The 15440-nt window shown below is 50.0% G+C and overlaps 1 protein-coding gene across 1 annotated transcript in view; it reads right to left on the bottom strand.

The window, feature by feature from the left end:
* Window positions 1-745, bottom strand: part of RRBP1 (ribosome binding protein 1) — a 60001-nt gene extending 59256 nt beyond the window's left edge. The window contains exon 1 of the mRNA XM_024123390.2: window positions 495-745. The gene's annotated coding sequence lies outside the window, so the exon portion shown is untranslated. The remainder of the gene's footprint in view (window positions 1-494) is intronic.
* Between the last annotated feature and the right edge of the window lie 14695 nt (window positions 746-15440).

The raw sequence follows: 15440 nt of genomic DNA, 5'->3' as shown, positions 1-15440 counted from the left end.
ACGCCGCCTTCCGCCCGCCCCCACCCCCCCAGCCCGGACTCCAGCCCGGCAACGTCATCCAGCCGCTTCCCGAAGCTTAACCCCTTCCTCCGCCAGCTGTGCACCGCCCCGCCCCGCCGCCAACTTTCTTCGCTCAACTTAGGAGCGCGCCGGTCGGCCCGACGGCCCGGCTGGGAAGGACGGACAGATGGGGGGGGCGGCCACGTCGCGCCGCGGGGCCGCCGCAGGTCCCGCAGACAGCGAGGGCGTGGGGTCCACACCTCGGGCACGCTCGGCCAACGCCCCTGCACCGGGTTCGGCCCGGCACACGCCCCCGGGGCCCGCCCGGACTCCCAGGGTCCGCGGCCGCGGCGACGGCCGGGGGCGCCGCCGGGGGAGGGGCCACCAGGGAGACGTGTCATTCCCGGCGCGGCCCGCCCGGCCCGGCCCCGGCGCCCCGACGGCCCGGCCCGCGCGGCGCCGCGGCCGCTGCAGGGCCCGACCAAGTTTCTTACCTGCAGCCGGAGACGCGGGAGGGAGAACGAGAGGGCAGCAGCCGCCGCCGCCGCCGCGGAACCGGGAAAGAGGAGCCGGCCGAGCCTCCGCCGAGAAGCCGCCCCCGAGCAACTGCAGGCGCCGCGACCCCGACGCCACTCGCCCCGTCCGCCGTCCGCTCCGGCCGCTCGCTAGCTGCGTGCGCGCGTGTGGAGTCGTGGCACTTTCTGCCTCGGAGCTGGCAAACGGCCCCCTCCGCCGGGATCGCCGCCTCCTGCCTTCCCCACCCGGGCCAGCCATTCATCGAGCCGCCTCTCCCCATTGGCCCGTGCCCCGCCACTCCGCCGGGCGCTGACCAGTCAGAGCGCGGGCGGCCGAGCCGCGGAGGCGGCCATTGGGCGGAGAGGCGGGTCTCCGCTTCGGCCAATGGGAGAGGGGAGGAGCTGCGGGGAGCCTCGGGGGCGGGGCCTGGGAGGGGCGGAGCCGCGCGGCGCAGCGCTCGGCCCTGCGCGGGGGCGGGGCGGGGCCGGAACGCGCGGCCGAACGAGGGAGGGGGCGCCGGCCGGCCCCGCCCACCCTGGGCCCGCGACCCTGCTTGCCGGCGCTGATTCCGGGAAGGCTGTGGCCCGGCGGGCCGCGAAGGTTCGAATCCCAGCGGCGCCGCGCCTGCGCCCCTGGCCCCTCTGGGCTGAGATGGCGGTGGGTGTCACCCTGAGCAGGGTTGCGCAACATGCGAACAGTAGGGAGAAATGCTTCGTTTAAAACCAACTGACTTCCCCTGCAGCAGCGCCCCCTCCGGGCCCTAGATGTGAGGACAAGTTATGCTGGGGGTCAGTCCAGAGAGGGCATGTCACTATCTTCAAAGAGATTGCAATCAGCACCAGAAAGAATTTTCTTGAGTAAACTGGGGCGGAAAGGCCAGACGGTGCAGGAGGAATGGAGGGTGGACGTCATTTGCACCCATTTTTAGGGAGATTACAACTGAGGCACAGTCCAAACCTCAACTGGCAGCAGGACAATGACTGCAGTTGACCTTCCGGCGTTTTACTCTGCAATGGGGAGGGTGAGAGGGTCTGACCCACATAAACTCACCCACTTTCCAGAAAACTGAGCAAACAGTGCTTCATGACAGGACTTCCTTCCCAACCCCTACTCCACCACCCCCATATAACCCAGCACTCTCTTCATAACCAAATTGGCGGTGGGTGTCACCCTGAGCAGGGTTGCGCAACATGCGAACAGTAGGGAGAAATGCTTCGTTTAAAACCAACTGACTTCCCCTGCAGCAGCGCCCCCTCCGGGCCCTAGATGTGAGGACAAGTTATGCTGGGGGTCAGTCCAGAGAGGGCATGTCACTATCTTCAAAGAGATTGCAATCAGCACCAGAAAGAATTTTCTTGAGTAAACTGGGGCGGAAAGGCCAGACGGTGCAGGAGGAATGGAGGGTGGACGTCATTTGCACCCATTTTTAGGGAGATTACAACTGAGGCACAGTCCAAACCTCAACTGGCAGCAGGACAATGACTGCAGTTGACCTTCCGGCGTTTTACTCTGCAATGGGGAGGGTGAGAGGGTCTGACCCACATAAACTCACCCACTTTCCAGAAAACTGAGCAAACAGTGCTTCATGACAGGACTTCCTTCCCAACCCCTACTCCACCACCCCCATATAACCCAGCACTCTCTTCATAACCAAATAAGTCTTTCAATTAAGATAATTTTAGGCCTGGTTTTTAACCATTATATCAGTGTCTCTTAAAGCTAACTCTTTGAACTTGAGTCAAAGCCAGTTTCTTTGAAATTAAGGTTTCTGGGAGGCCAAAAGGGCTGCTGCAGGCTGATCTGCCCTGTACCACTTCCCCCACCCCTGTGGCTGCAGAATCCTGTTCCTAATAGCTGTTTCTTGGACAGTCTCGCATACTCCCTCCCTCTTTGTCACTGGTACCGTACGAGTTGTTAGATGTGGAAATACAAGCCATCATGAGGGAATAAAGAGGGACTGGGTTGAAACTAAACTGTTCATTCATATTTTTAATCTCAGCAGTTCCCTAGCATATTAATGATTAATCCGTGGGAATTAACCTGGATTAGCTTTCCACACTCAGTCTTTTTCCAGTGGTGAGCCCCGGCTTGACGTAAAAGTCAAGAATCCCAGCTTCTGGCTGGTATATGCTACCAACTAGTTCTAATTGGGCGTGGGTAAACCAGTTAGCCTCTCTGAACATGGATGTACTCTTTTAGGACAATCGCTCCTCTCTCTGGGTTTTGGAGAGTCATTCTTCCATCCACCCATCCATCCCATCCATCCATCCACCCATCCATCTACCCATCCATCCCATCCATCTACCCATCCATCCACGCATCCACCCATCCATCCATCCATCCATCCCATCCATCCACCCATCCATCCACCCATCCATCCCATCCATCCATCCACCCATCCATCCCATCCATCCATCCACCCATCCATCTACCCATCCATCCCATCCATCTACCCATCCATCCACGCATCCACCCATCCATCCATCCATCCATCCCATCCATCCACCCATCCATCCATCCACCCATCCATCCCATCCATCCACCCATCCAACCCATCCATCCACCCATCCATCCATTCATTGGTGTCTGTCGAGTGCCCGGAAATCACTACAGGCTGGACAAGCAGCCTAGAGTGATACTCAGACCCAGTAAAGACCCAACTGCCCTCAGAGGCCTTGCTGTGGGCACACACCTCCTTCATCTTATTCACACGGGTTTTCCCAGAAGCAGATCCTGACCAAGAGGGTTTGGGTGCAAGTGACTCATTTGAGGGATGATCACAGGAAACACTGGTAAGAAAGTGGGATGGGAAGGGGCTGGTGAAGAGCACAATGTCAAGCAAGTGGCCTCTGCGGGCAGCCAAGGCTCAGCATCGCTGGGCACTAGGGAACCATGTGGAGCCCACCCCAGAGGTGTCCCACCTGCGGTGCCGGACTCCCAGTCCTCGTGATGGAGGGCTTCTTCTGGGGGGCTTTAACTCACCCCAATGCTCCGTCAGCCAGAGAAAGCCTTCCAGCAGAGAGAAGCAGCTGTTTGCAGCAAGAAACCCTTGGCAGAAGGCTGAGTGCCTGGGACGTCTGGGGGCCACGATAGCAACTTCTACCGACCCCACACCTGCACAGAGTAGGGGCTCCGTAAATGCACATTCCATAAATGTTGTTAAAAGAATCATAGGATTACAAAGTCCCTACGAGTGAAGGGTGTTTACAAAAAAGGTTCTCTCTGTCTGCTCCCTCCCATGATTGACGTTTCGTTTGGCCTCAACACAACATAGGGATCAGTATGGACGAGTGGCCTGGCCTGAGCCTTTGCCTTTGCTCAGTCTCTGCCCCTTGTCCAGCCTCCACGAGGAGGTCAGCCCCTGCATCACCCCACCCCCACCTCCTAGCTGGCCTGACTCACAGCCACTGCTGTGCCTGCAGACTTCCCCCCTCGGCCCTGCTCCGCCTTCTCAGCGTGTCTCAGCCTTGGTCTCTCCCAAGGCGTGTCTGGGAAAAATGGGAACCACCCCCAGGACTAGATGGACAGGGGGTGCCTGTGGGGGAGCGAGGGGCTTCCCCCAGGCTCAGAGCCCCTGGCCCTGCCGCAGGCCTGTAACCATCAACCCACCCAGTACAGCCTCCAGGTCCTATCTGCTCAGTGCCAGACACAGGCTGGAGCCTGGGAATCAGGTCCCTGCCGCCCCGTGGATGACAGGCCAGTGAGGGCTGTCACATGAAAACAGGCCAGAGAGGCCGAGGCGAGCTCAGACTGCGGAGAGCAGAGGGGTGAGAGCAGAAGCTTGAAAGAGAAGGGGGATTAGCCAGGCCAGAAGGTGAGAGACAGGGCAAGTGTGGAGGCCTGGGATCTAGTTAGCATGGTGCACGAGGGGCCCGCCGATTTGTGGTGTTTTGCCAAAGCTTGAAAGGTGAAGGAGAGGGTAAGAAGAGCTGAGTCTCAAAAGGTGAGCCTCACGGGCACGGGCACGAGGGAACCATTTAGAGGTGATGTAAACGCTCCACACCTTGGTGATAGTGACAGTTACACGATCAAATTATGCGCTCTTGAAAAGGGCGAATTTGGTTTGTAAGCAAATTATTCTTCAATCAACCTGACTCAAGAAAAAAAAAAAAGGATATGTCCTTTTCGGGTTTTAGTTGTATATTAAAAACAAATAAAGCATTTTTATTGGGAAAAACTAAACCTACAAGAATAATTACCTAGAACAGCCCATTAACTCATGACAGGGCTTTGCTTTCTATTACTAACTTGCAAATATTATTTTTAAAGAGTAGGCAGAGAGAGAAGATATCTTACAGTGTGAAAAGAGGTTTTACTTTATCAACAACTAAAAAAGGATGATAAGGGACAAACAGAAGAAAAATATCATGTGTAAAAAAGGACGTAACATTTTTAGGTCTTATCACGTGCCAGGCACTATTGGAGATGCCTTACAAATAAGTAAAATTATTTAACCCTCAGAACAACCCAGTAAAGGAGGCACAGTTATTATCTCCACTTTAGAGATGAGGAAACGGAGGCACAGAGAGGTTGAGTACCCTGCCCTTTGTCACAGGGCTGGTCAGAGGAGGGGGGTGGGTGCCAGGGTCCATGAGCATAACCACTGCATTCGGTGCCAGATCCCAGAAAGTGTGCTGTACCTGTGTGGGTGGCAGTGATGGTTCAGGGAAGGGTTTGTGGTCAGTGACAGCCAAGGTCGCTCCCGTGGCCCCCTATTTCAGCTGACTGTGATGCTCAGCTAGGTTGGGGACCCGCTGGGTTGGAGGCCATTGCAATAGTTCTGGTGGTGAGGGCTTGAACAGAGCAATGGCAGCCTTGGGAGGTGTAAGGGTCCTTCGTGAGGGTGTTTAGGAGGTGAAGTAGGTGAAGCTTCGTGACCACGGGAGTGAGGGACAGGGAGGAGCCACCTGTGAGCCCCTATTCTTGGCCCGAATGACAGGGAGCATGGTGTTGTCACTGCAGGGGCAGGGCATGCAGGAGAATGAATAGGTGGAGGAAAGGAAGTGGGGAGGATGTTGCCTGTTGTCTTGACATGTCGAATTTGAGGAGTCTTGGGGAAGTCCAGGGGGAGATAGTGTTTCATTGGGTCTGAAGCTCAGGGGTGGAGGCCAGTGTGGCTATTCCAGTTGGAAACCTGAGCACGAGAGGAGGTTCAGACCTTAAGGACAGAGATGATCACACCCAGCATGTGAAGGTGGGAGCTGCATGTGGATGGGGACAGGAGAAACCAGAGCTTGAGTCCTGCACAGAGAAAGGAAAACCCACAAAAGAGTCTGTATCAATCTGCTTTTGCTGCATAATAAATCACTCCAAAACTCAGTGGCTTATCACAATTCTGGTTTCCTATTGGAGCTCACACATCTATGGCAGCCGAGGCTTGGCTGATCTTGGCTGGCTCACGCATAAGTCATGCATGGGTGGGCTGGGGGTTCACTTCTAGTCTGGGCTTGACTGGAGCATCTCGATGCTGCTCCACGAGGCTCATTCCTTTCTTTGGGAATCAGAAACTAGAGAGGGCATTCACTTCTCATGGCGATGGTTGAAGCAAAAGAAAACAAGCAGAAATACACGTGGAAGGGAAAGAGTTTCAAGAAGTAAAGAATGATTAAATGCAGACTGGAAATTCAGCAAGATGAAGACTGAAATGTGTGTTAAACGTGGCAACTCAGGAATCAAAAGGGACCTTCAGGACAGTTTTAGAGGAAGGGGTGGGTGAAAAGTTGGCCACCGAGTTGTGGAGGGCTGAGAAGTGAATGGAGCCAGGGTGGGGGGCAGGTAGAAGCAACGTGCATCCATTCATCCAACAGATGAATCCAACTCAGGACCTATCACATGTCGGTCACTGTTCTAGGAGGTGAGGAGACAGCCTTGAACAAGGCAGAGGGTTCCTTTCATGGAGTTCACATTCTAGTGGGGAAAAGACGGTAGCCAAGTCAACCGATAAATAAGCAAGGTGAGTCAAAATGGTGCCAAAGGCTACAAGGAGCGAGAAGAGGCTCCTGTGAAGGAGAGGGGCGGGCTTCTGGAATGGGGGGTGCAGAGGATGTAAGAGGCCGGTCAGGGGCTTCCCTGGTGGCGCAGTGGTTGAGAATCTGCCTGCTAATGCAGGGGACACGGGTTCGAGCCCTGGTCTGGGAAGATCCCACATGCCGCGGAGCAACTGGGCCCGTGAGCCACAACTACTGAGCCTGCGCGTCTGGAGCCTGTGCTCCACAACAAGAGAGGCCGTGATAGTGAGAGGCCCACGCACCTCGATGAAGAGTGGCCCCCGCTTGCCACAACTAGAGAAAGCCCTCGCTCAGAAATGAAGAACCAACACAGCCAAAAATAAATTAATTAATTAAAAAAAAAAATCTTTAAAAAAAAAAAGAGGCGGGTCAGAGAAAACCCCTCTGGGGAGCTGATGGTTGAGCTGACACTTAAAGGATGAGAAGAAGCTGATCTTGTGAAAAGAAGGAAGAATAAGTGAAAAAGCCCTGGGGTGGGGAGGAGCTTAGCAGCTGGTTCAGGGAACAGAAGGAGGGCTGTGTGACTGGAGCTCAAGGAGGAAGGGAGAGAAGGCAAAGGCCGTGAGGCAGGAAGGTGCAGACAGGAGAAGGGCCTTAGGATGTATCAGAAGCCAGGGGAGAGGGAGCCTTAAGTGGGAGAGTAGTGCCATCTGATCTGCATTTTTTTTAATTTATAAATTTTATTTATTTTTTTATACAGCAGTTTCTTATAAGTCATCAGTTTTATACACATCAGTGTATACATGTCAATCCCAAAAGTTCACCTTAGCAGTGGTGGGCAGAATCGTTAAGACGTGGAATGGAGGATCCCAGGACCAGGTAGGAGGCTTTTGTAAGATTCCGGGCAAAATATGGTTGATGTGCTGGTAAATATTTAACTATTGGCTACTGGAGGTGGGGGCAGGGGAGAATTCCTAATTTGTAGCATTTGCCAATTTCTGGGGTGTGAATACTCCCATTGGAGCTGATTTCAAGTAACCAAACACAAAGATGGGAAGAAATTCGCGGTAACATACCATTATAAACTGTACAGGTAACCTCATGAATAATCTCAAAGGTAGATATAATAGTAAAATGTAGTCAAATAATGAGGAAGTGATGAGGATGAGTATTTATTACTTTTGTTTTTACTATAATCTATGTCATTGTAAGTTTATATCACAAAATGTTTAATAATGGCTGCGTTTAATGAACTGCTTGAAAAATTCCTGAAAATGCACCAATCAGCTGTTATGAGGTGGCTGGTTCCTTCACAGCACTGAATATAACAGTCACCTGGACTGGAGTGGAGGGTGAGTGTGTGTGTGTGTGTGTGTGTGTGTGTGTGTGTGTGTGTGTGTGTGAAAGAGACTCAACAGGATTTGAAAATGTTAGAAAATGAAATCCTGTTCACGCTCATGTTGACATTTCTGCACACATCTCACGCCATGTCTGAGCTGTGCACTCGCTGGGGGCAGTGGCTGGAACTGATGCATCATTTTGTTCCCTGAAGACCTACCCAATGCCTTGATTCTGGTAAAAACTCACCTTAGGTTGGCTCTCCTCAGAGGAAGACCTTGAGAAAAAGATTTGAGTGAAAGCATTTTATATGGAAGGTGATCCCAGGAGTCACCAGGAAGGGAGTGAAGAAGTGAGCCAGGGAAGGAAGACAGCCAGTAAACAGTGCATCACCAGCAAGTTTCCACCGCGAGCAGTTGAAGCTTAATCCCACTGAGGAACCCTGGGACGCGGGGGTGTATGCCTCAGAGGTACCACCCTGAGAACCGAGGAAGCCAGAGTACTTACTCACCAACACCTACCCATCACTGGTTGAAGGCTGCTCCTGGCATTTCCAGCCCACACCCCAGAGAAAGACCTGAGGAAGGGTGCTGGTGTTTGCAGTCAGCGGCTTTGGAGATGCCCAGGAATGGCAGAGGGGATGTGAACAGGGCACCAACTGGGCTGATCCAATACTGATAAATATTTCTTCAATGAATGAACAAACGAATGAATGTAGGGCCCTCTGAGCTTCTATAAACACAAATTTAGGGTTTAAAAGCTTTGAAACAGAATGCAGATCCTTCCACTCCACAGTCAGCACATTTATCTTATACTTTTGCAAAATCTAGAGCAGGGGACCTATGACATCCCAGACGATTTAAGTTCTGCAGCAGTGTTGCTCGAAATCAGAGTAATGTTTTTATACACTTAAAAAAAAATCTCCATAGATAGACTATACTAACCATCAAAAGAAAAATAAAACTTACACAAAGAAAATAGATGGTAAGAGTGATCCCAAATTACAAATTTCTATGGTTGCTAGTGGTAGTAAAATATACCTTGGCCAAAAATGTTTGGTTTGTTGTGTGGGTGATGTTGGAAGTGAGCTTAGAGATAGGAGCTTTTGCACAATCGAGGACTGACCTGGAGCTGGCTGGGTCCCCAGAGAAAATATGGGGAAAAAAAAATAGATGGATGATGTTTGCCTGGTACTTTCCTATTTCTAAAGTGCTTTGCAAATGATCCTTACTAGAACCGTGAGAGGGAAGTATTATTATCATTACCTCAGTTTACAGGTGAGGCAGCTGGTGTTCAGAGAAGTGCAGTAGCTTGTTCAAGACCCCACACTTAACAAATGACAAAGTTAAATAAGTCTAGAGACTCCAAAAATGGCATCTTTACATGATGCAACCCTCTGCTTTTGCCATGGAAAAAAACAGTGGGGAAATGAGCAGGTGTAACAGACCCTACTTGAGTTAATGAAACCTTTCTCCTTTCTACTGTCCTTCCAGGACTCCATGTGTTTCCCCTTCAGCCTGCTCCTCAGATAACAGTGAGCACTTGGTAAGCTGTCAGAAATATTTTAATTGAGCTGAATGTGGTCAGCCTGGCTTGGTTAGATGCCTCACGCTAGACATTCAGATTCAAAATCTGAGGGCCATCAAGTTAAAAGGCTTTCCCTGAGCAGAAAGCCTCCTTTACTAGTCTAGCTAGTTAGACGTCTTGACGCTTTTTAAAGATTACCAGCAATGAAGAACTCAGGACTCCCGAACTTTGTCCCTCCTGCTCGGTTTACTTACTTTATTTGTTCATTCATTGAATGTATCTGGAGCCCTGCTACACACTAGGGTCTATGCTAGGTGCTAAGAACTCAGTGGAGAATAAGAAAAACAGGATCCTGTGCTCGGGGAGCTTGTGGCGTAGTAGGGATGGGCACAGGCAATCAGTAATGCATCAGCCTAACGTTCAGCTTGTGGTAAATGCTCCAGTGTAACTAGAGTGAAGAGGTGTGCAGAGCTGTGAAAGACCCAACTGTCTTTCTTCTCTCGCTCTTTCCAATCCATCCACTCGCTTTTAGCAAACTCAACCTTCCAAAACCGGTGCTTCCATCTTGTCTTGTCCCCACTTCAGGAGCCTCAGATGGTCCCCGCTACGTCAAATCTTTCTCTGCCTGGCTTGTGTGGACTCCCGTCGCCTGGTGCCCCCGACATTCGCCAAGCTCTACCCATTCCCGCCCGTGCCCATGCGGTGCCTCGGCCCAAAGCACGCTCTCCCCAGCCTCTTGCCGTCCCCTCCTGCCCCAGCTCTCAAGGACTGCCTTTGCTCATTCATCCTGGAATCGGGCAACACGTTCGCCAAGGCCCCGCTTTTTGTCGTGGTGCAGAGCTGCATGGAACTTGGTTTCTCTCTGCCCTGAAGAGCTCTCAGAACTGCTTCCTCCACAAAATCTCTGAACACATTTCTCCCCCATCGCTGGCTCCGTGTAGAAGCTGCCCCAACGCAACCGGGCACTAGTTTGCTGGCAGATTCTGTGAACAGGAATTAGAACTCTTCAACCAACGTTAAAACTTATAAAAGGCCTGAGTTGTATGTTTTTCCTTCTGAATCCACTGTGATTTCTGGTTCTGCAATGAGATGCTTTTAGCTTTTGGAAAGTCCTTTCTTGTGAATATCTTAAATCCCTCCTACCTCCTTTGTACTTCTTTCTTAAAGTCTTATTCTTCTTGGCTTTAGGGCACAGATAAGGCATCCCCACGCAATGTCCATTCGATGTTCACGGAGTGCGTCTCAGCTGATTAAGTGCCTGGCACTTAAAAATCATTATTCTATCCCCTCTTCTGGGTTCTTTTCTCCAAACTGCAACAACTTAAACCTTTTTTCCACATCTTTTCCCGAACCACTTAATCATCATGTGGCTCTTCTCAACTCTGTTAATCAGCTTTTTTTTTTTTTAATCATTAGTGAGAGTTTTGAAGAAGGTCTTTAAACCAGAAGCAAAAAAGAAAATAAAATCCAGAAAGGGCCTGCAAGGGCAATTGAGCTCAGCTCTCTGCCTTTGGCCTGGCAGCCCCTTCAACCAGCTAACAGATCAAGCAGACTGTCTCAGTTCGGCACAAGCGTCCAGCCTCCAATCTGAACGTGCGCTGCAGACAAATTAGATTTGGTGGGATGAGAACATAGCCTGTGGCCCCATCGACACCTTCTTTAGATTGCTGCTGGCCACTGCAGTCAGAAAAATCCAGGCCTGGGCAGAATTTAGTTAGCTGGTTTAATTTAGGCAACTTTTATTCCTTCTTCCATTGTGAGTCCACAGACTCTCACAGAGTTCTGGGTGCCACCTGTGGGGGGGGGGTGTTGTCTGTGTGCATGTGTGTGTTGGGCGGGGGGAGATGAACTCTGGCTAATTCACACTAAAGTGTTACTGGCTTACCATATAATGCCTCTAAAGGCAGGGGAGGGTGAAGGCAGCCATTGAGGATGGGGCTCCAGCCTCTAAACCATCTGTACCAGGAAGGCTTTAAGGTTTATATTAAAGATCCATGTGATTTTTGCATTCTTCTCCACAATATATCCACAAAGGCAGTTTTTCTAAAAAGAGAAATCATTTTATTGTTATTTTTATGACACGAGAGTAACGTATATGAATACATAATGTGGATAATACAGGAAAAGCTATCAAGAAAAATGTGGAAAATCACCTGAAGTCCCAACCCCTGCCATGTGACACTTTTTACTTTTCCCTTCTATACTATTTTCTATTAATAAATACAGTTTGTTTTAATATATATTAAATATTTAACATTACAATATAATATATATTTAAGATGTATATAAGATAATATAAAGTTTTAAATAATTTACTACTGTGTAAAAAGATCCTGGCAATTTACCTGGTAGTGTCAGGTCCAGGCAGTGAGGATGGCTCGTCTGACCTCAGGAGTGACCCCTCCAGGAATCACGCACATTTCAAAAGAGGAAGAAAGAGAGGGCAGAAGAACTTTCTGGAAATGTGCTGGGTGGGCACTTTAGGGAGAGGGGGCGTGCATCCCAGCCTCTGCCCAAGTCTCCCAGGCCCTGCCCGGCCCTTAGCCCATGGCAGCGGGCAGCCGCTGGCGTGGACAACTCCAGGGCCTGGCAGGTCTGCGAGCGCTGTCGGTGCACTGGGTCTTCCCTGAATGACCCACCTACAAACCTAGATTCATCTTCCTTGCAGCGAGGCCTCACTCTCCTCCAGCAGAAAGAGAAACACGCCCATTCCTAAAGAAGTGTTTTCTTTCTTTCAGGCAGGAAAATTAATGAGCTCCATCTTTGGCACCGATTAGAAAATTCCACCGTGGCCTTGGCAGGGCTCATGCCAACACCAGAACTTTAAAGAAACCCCACACTGAGAGCTACGAGGAACAAAAGTAAGGCTGGCTGACCTGATTTCCTTGCTCACAGTCGGGAAGAGAAAGGGGAGAGGAACAAAGCACCTGGCTGGAGAGGTGCGCCTGGTTGAGGGAGATGCTTCCCCCTCTTCCCCAAGCTGTTCTCAGAACTAGCAGCACAATGCCCTCCTTATTCCCTGGTCCTCACCACACGGGCTGACGTAGAGCCTTTCCCGGCACGCGTTCAGACTGTGGCCGCCAGCACGTCTCGGGCAGATTCCTTCAGCCACTGGGGTGGGTGCCCGGTCTCAGCAGAGGAGGAAAAAGCCGTGTTTGCTTCACAGTCTCTGGTTTTTGGAAAACAGTTGGCAGACTGAATAAATACAACATGTTGCCTAGTTATCAATAAGTATCTGTTCACTCTCAGTACATGATTTTTGAGCACCAACTTTGCTCCAGGGGCTGGAGACATAGCAGTGAACAAAACAGACAGAGACCCTCTACCCAAGGAGGTTTGGGATGGGAGGGGGACAATCAGAATTTAATAAACAACATAACTTCAGGTACTAATAACCCCAGATGATGAGGTAGAACATGGTAGTGGGGAGGAGGCTATCTCAGGACGCTCAGGAGAAGCCTCCAGTGACGTTGTTGCTGAAATCTGCATCACCTGAAGGATCCAGCGGAGGCAAGATGTGGGCACAACAGTCTTCTAGGCAGCGGGAACAACACGTGCAAAGGCCCTGAGGGGGTAATGTTGTTTGACAATTTCAGGGAACTGAGTGGAAGCTGATGAGGAAGGGGTGGTAATGAGCAAGGCATAAAGAAAGGCAGAGACCAGGTTTATCACAGGAATCATCACATCTAACATTGTAGAGTATGTTACAGTTTGCAGAGGGCTTTGAACACACACTATCTCAATTCAATCATTTTCCTTAACAATATTCCTTACCCAGTAGATGAAGAAACTGAGGCTCAGGAGGTAACTTCCTCAAGGTCACAAAACTAGGAAGTGATGGGACAGGACTCTGACCAAGGAATCTGTTTGCACAACTCCAGAGGGCTCCATTCATGTGGCAGGCGAAGATATTTGTATCATTGCTTGGAGTTTGTGCAGTGCGTGGCCTGTGCCACTGTACATAGTGATCCTGTGCCAGGTCTATTTTCTCCAAATTTCTGTGTTTTTTTTCTGTGCTGGGGCTATTGGAAACACAAAGAATAAAAATATTATTTCAGCCCTTGGTGAGCACATGATGTGGTTAAAGAGAAACAATATAAGAAAAGATGGTGGATGATAACAATATTTGTTTCCAGCAAAGACATTATGGATAATTTGATAGGGGCTGTGAGATTTGCGCCCGGTTTGAAGACTTAGATTGGTGGGCATACAGGAAAAAAATCATAGGACTTCATGACACAAACATGAAATTAAAACCTGGTGAGTCGTTGACCACCATAAGTGCTTGCCTCCAGTGGCTGCAGAATTTCTTTTTTTTTTTTTTTTTTTTTTTTTTGTGGTATGCGGGCCTCTCTCTGCTGTGGCCTCTCCCGTTGCGGAGGACAGGCTCCGGACGCGCAGGCTCAGCGGCCATGGCTCACGGGCCCAGCCACTCCGCGGCATGTGGGATCCTCCCAGACCGGGGCGCGAACCCGGTTCCCCTGCATCGGCAGGCGGACGCGCAACCGCTGCACCACCAGGGAAGCCCCAGAATTTCTTTTAAATGAATGTTTATTATTCTATCATATAAAAAATAAGATCATACAGGTAAAATTTTGGCAAATCTGAGAAGAGAAAAAAGATCATCTATAATCCCATTCATGAAACACAACTGTTTTTCACATTTTAGTGTAGTTCCTTCTGGTTTTTTCCCCAGGGAAGCAATATGTGTGTGTGTGTGTGTGTGTGTGTGTGTGTGTGCGAGTGTTTGTGTGTGTGTGTGTATTTATACATACATACATATATATGTATCTGAACATATATATATGTAATACACATCATATATACACACACTGCAAGTACAAACACACACACATTCTCACCTTTATTGCAGTATAGTTTACATTCTTTAAAATTCACACATTTTGGGGCTTCCCTGGTGGCGCAGTGGTTGAGAGGTCTGCCTGCCAATGCAGCGGACATGGGTTCGAGCCCCGGTCCGGGAAGATCCCACATGCCGCGGAGCGGCTGGGCCCGTGAGCCATGGCCGCTGAGCCTGCGCGTCCGGAGCCTGTGCTCCGCAACGGGAGAGGCCACAGCAGTGAGAGGCCCGCGTACAGCAAAAAAAAAAAAAAAAAAAAAAAATTCACACATTTTAAGTGTGATGGCTGACAAGTTTTGACAAATGTATGTGCCCGAGTAACCACCACTATACTAAAGATTAGAACATTTTCTTTTCCCCAAAAGATCCCTCATCCCTTTACCCCATGTGCCCCAGGCCCTTCCTTCAGGCAATCACTGACTCACGTCTGTAGCCTTGGACTAGTTTTGCCTGTTCCAAAACTTCACGTAAACGCAATCAAGTGTGTACTCTTTTGTCTCTGGCCTCTGTTGCTCAGGGTATTTTTGAGGTTTATCATGTTAGCTTGTATGTACCAGTGGTTTATTCCTTTTTATATCTGATTAACATTCTATTATAAGAGTATACAAGAATTTGTTTATTCAGTCACCTGTTAATGGACATTTGGGTTGTTACTGGTTTCTGGTTTGGGGATATTGTGAATAAAGCATCTATGAAATTCCTGTACCAGTCTTTTTGTGATGTTTTCATTCCTCTTTGGTAAACACCTGGAAGTGGAATTACTGGGTCATAGTAAACAATTTTACTACCAAACAATTTTCCAAAGTGGTGTAGCATTTACAATGTACAGAATTCAATTGCTCCACATCCTTGTCAGCACTTAGTATTGCTGCTTTTTTTTAAAGCGTTTTTAAGAATTTACTTATTTATTTATTTTTGGCTGCATTGGGTCTTTGTTGCTGCACGTGGGCTTTCTCTAGTTGTGGCGAGCGGGGGCTACTCTTCGTTGCGGTGCGCGGGCTCCTCGTTGCCGTGGCTTCTCTTGTTGCAGAGCACAGGCTCTAGGCGCTTGGGCTTTGGTAGTTGTGGTGCGTGGGCTCAGCAGTTGTGGCTCGCGGGCTCAGCAGTTGTGGCTCGCGGGCTCATTTGCTCCGAAGCATATGGGATCTTCCCAGACCAGGGATCAAACCCGTGTCCCCTGCATTGGCAGGTGGATTCTTAACCACTGCGCCACCAGGGAAGTCCCATTTTGCTCCTTTTTTTGATTTTAG

Source organism: Physeter macrocephalus, chromosome 14, assembly GCF_002837175.3.
Source record: "Physeter macrocephalus isolate SW-GA chromosome 14, ASM283717v5, whole genome shotgun sequence".
Classification (NCBI taxonomy): Eukaryota; Metazoa; Chordata; class Mammalia; order Artiodactyla; family Physeteridae; genus Physeter; species Physeter macrocephalus.
This window is presented reverse-complemented; position numbering and strand designations above follow the sequence as displayed.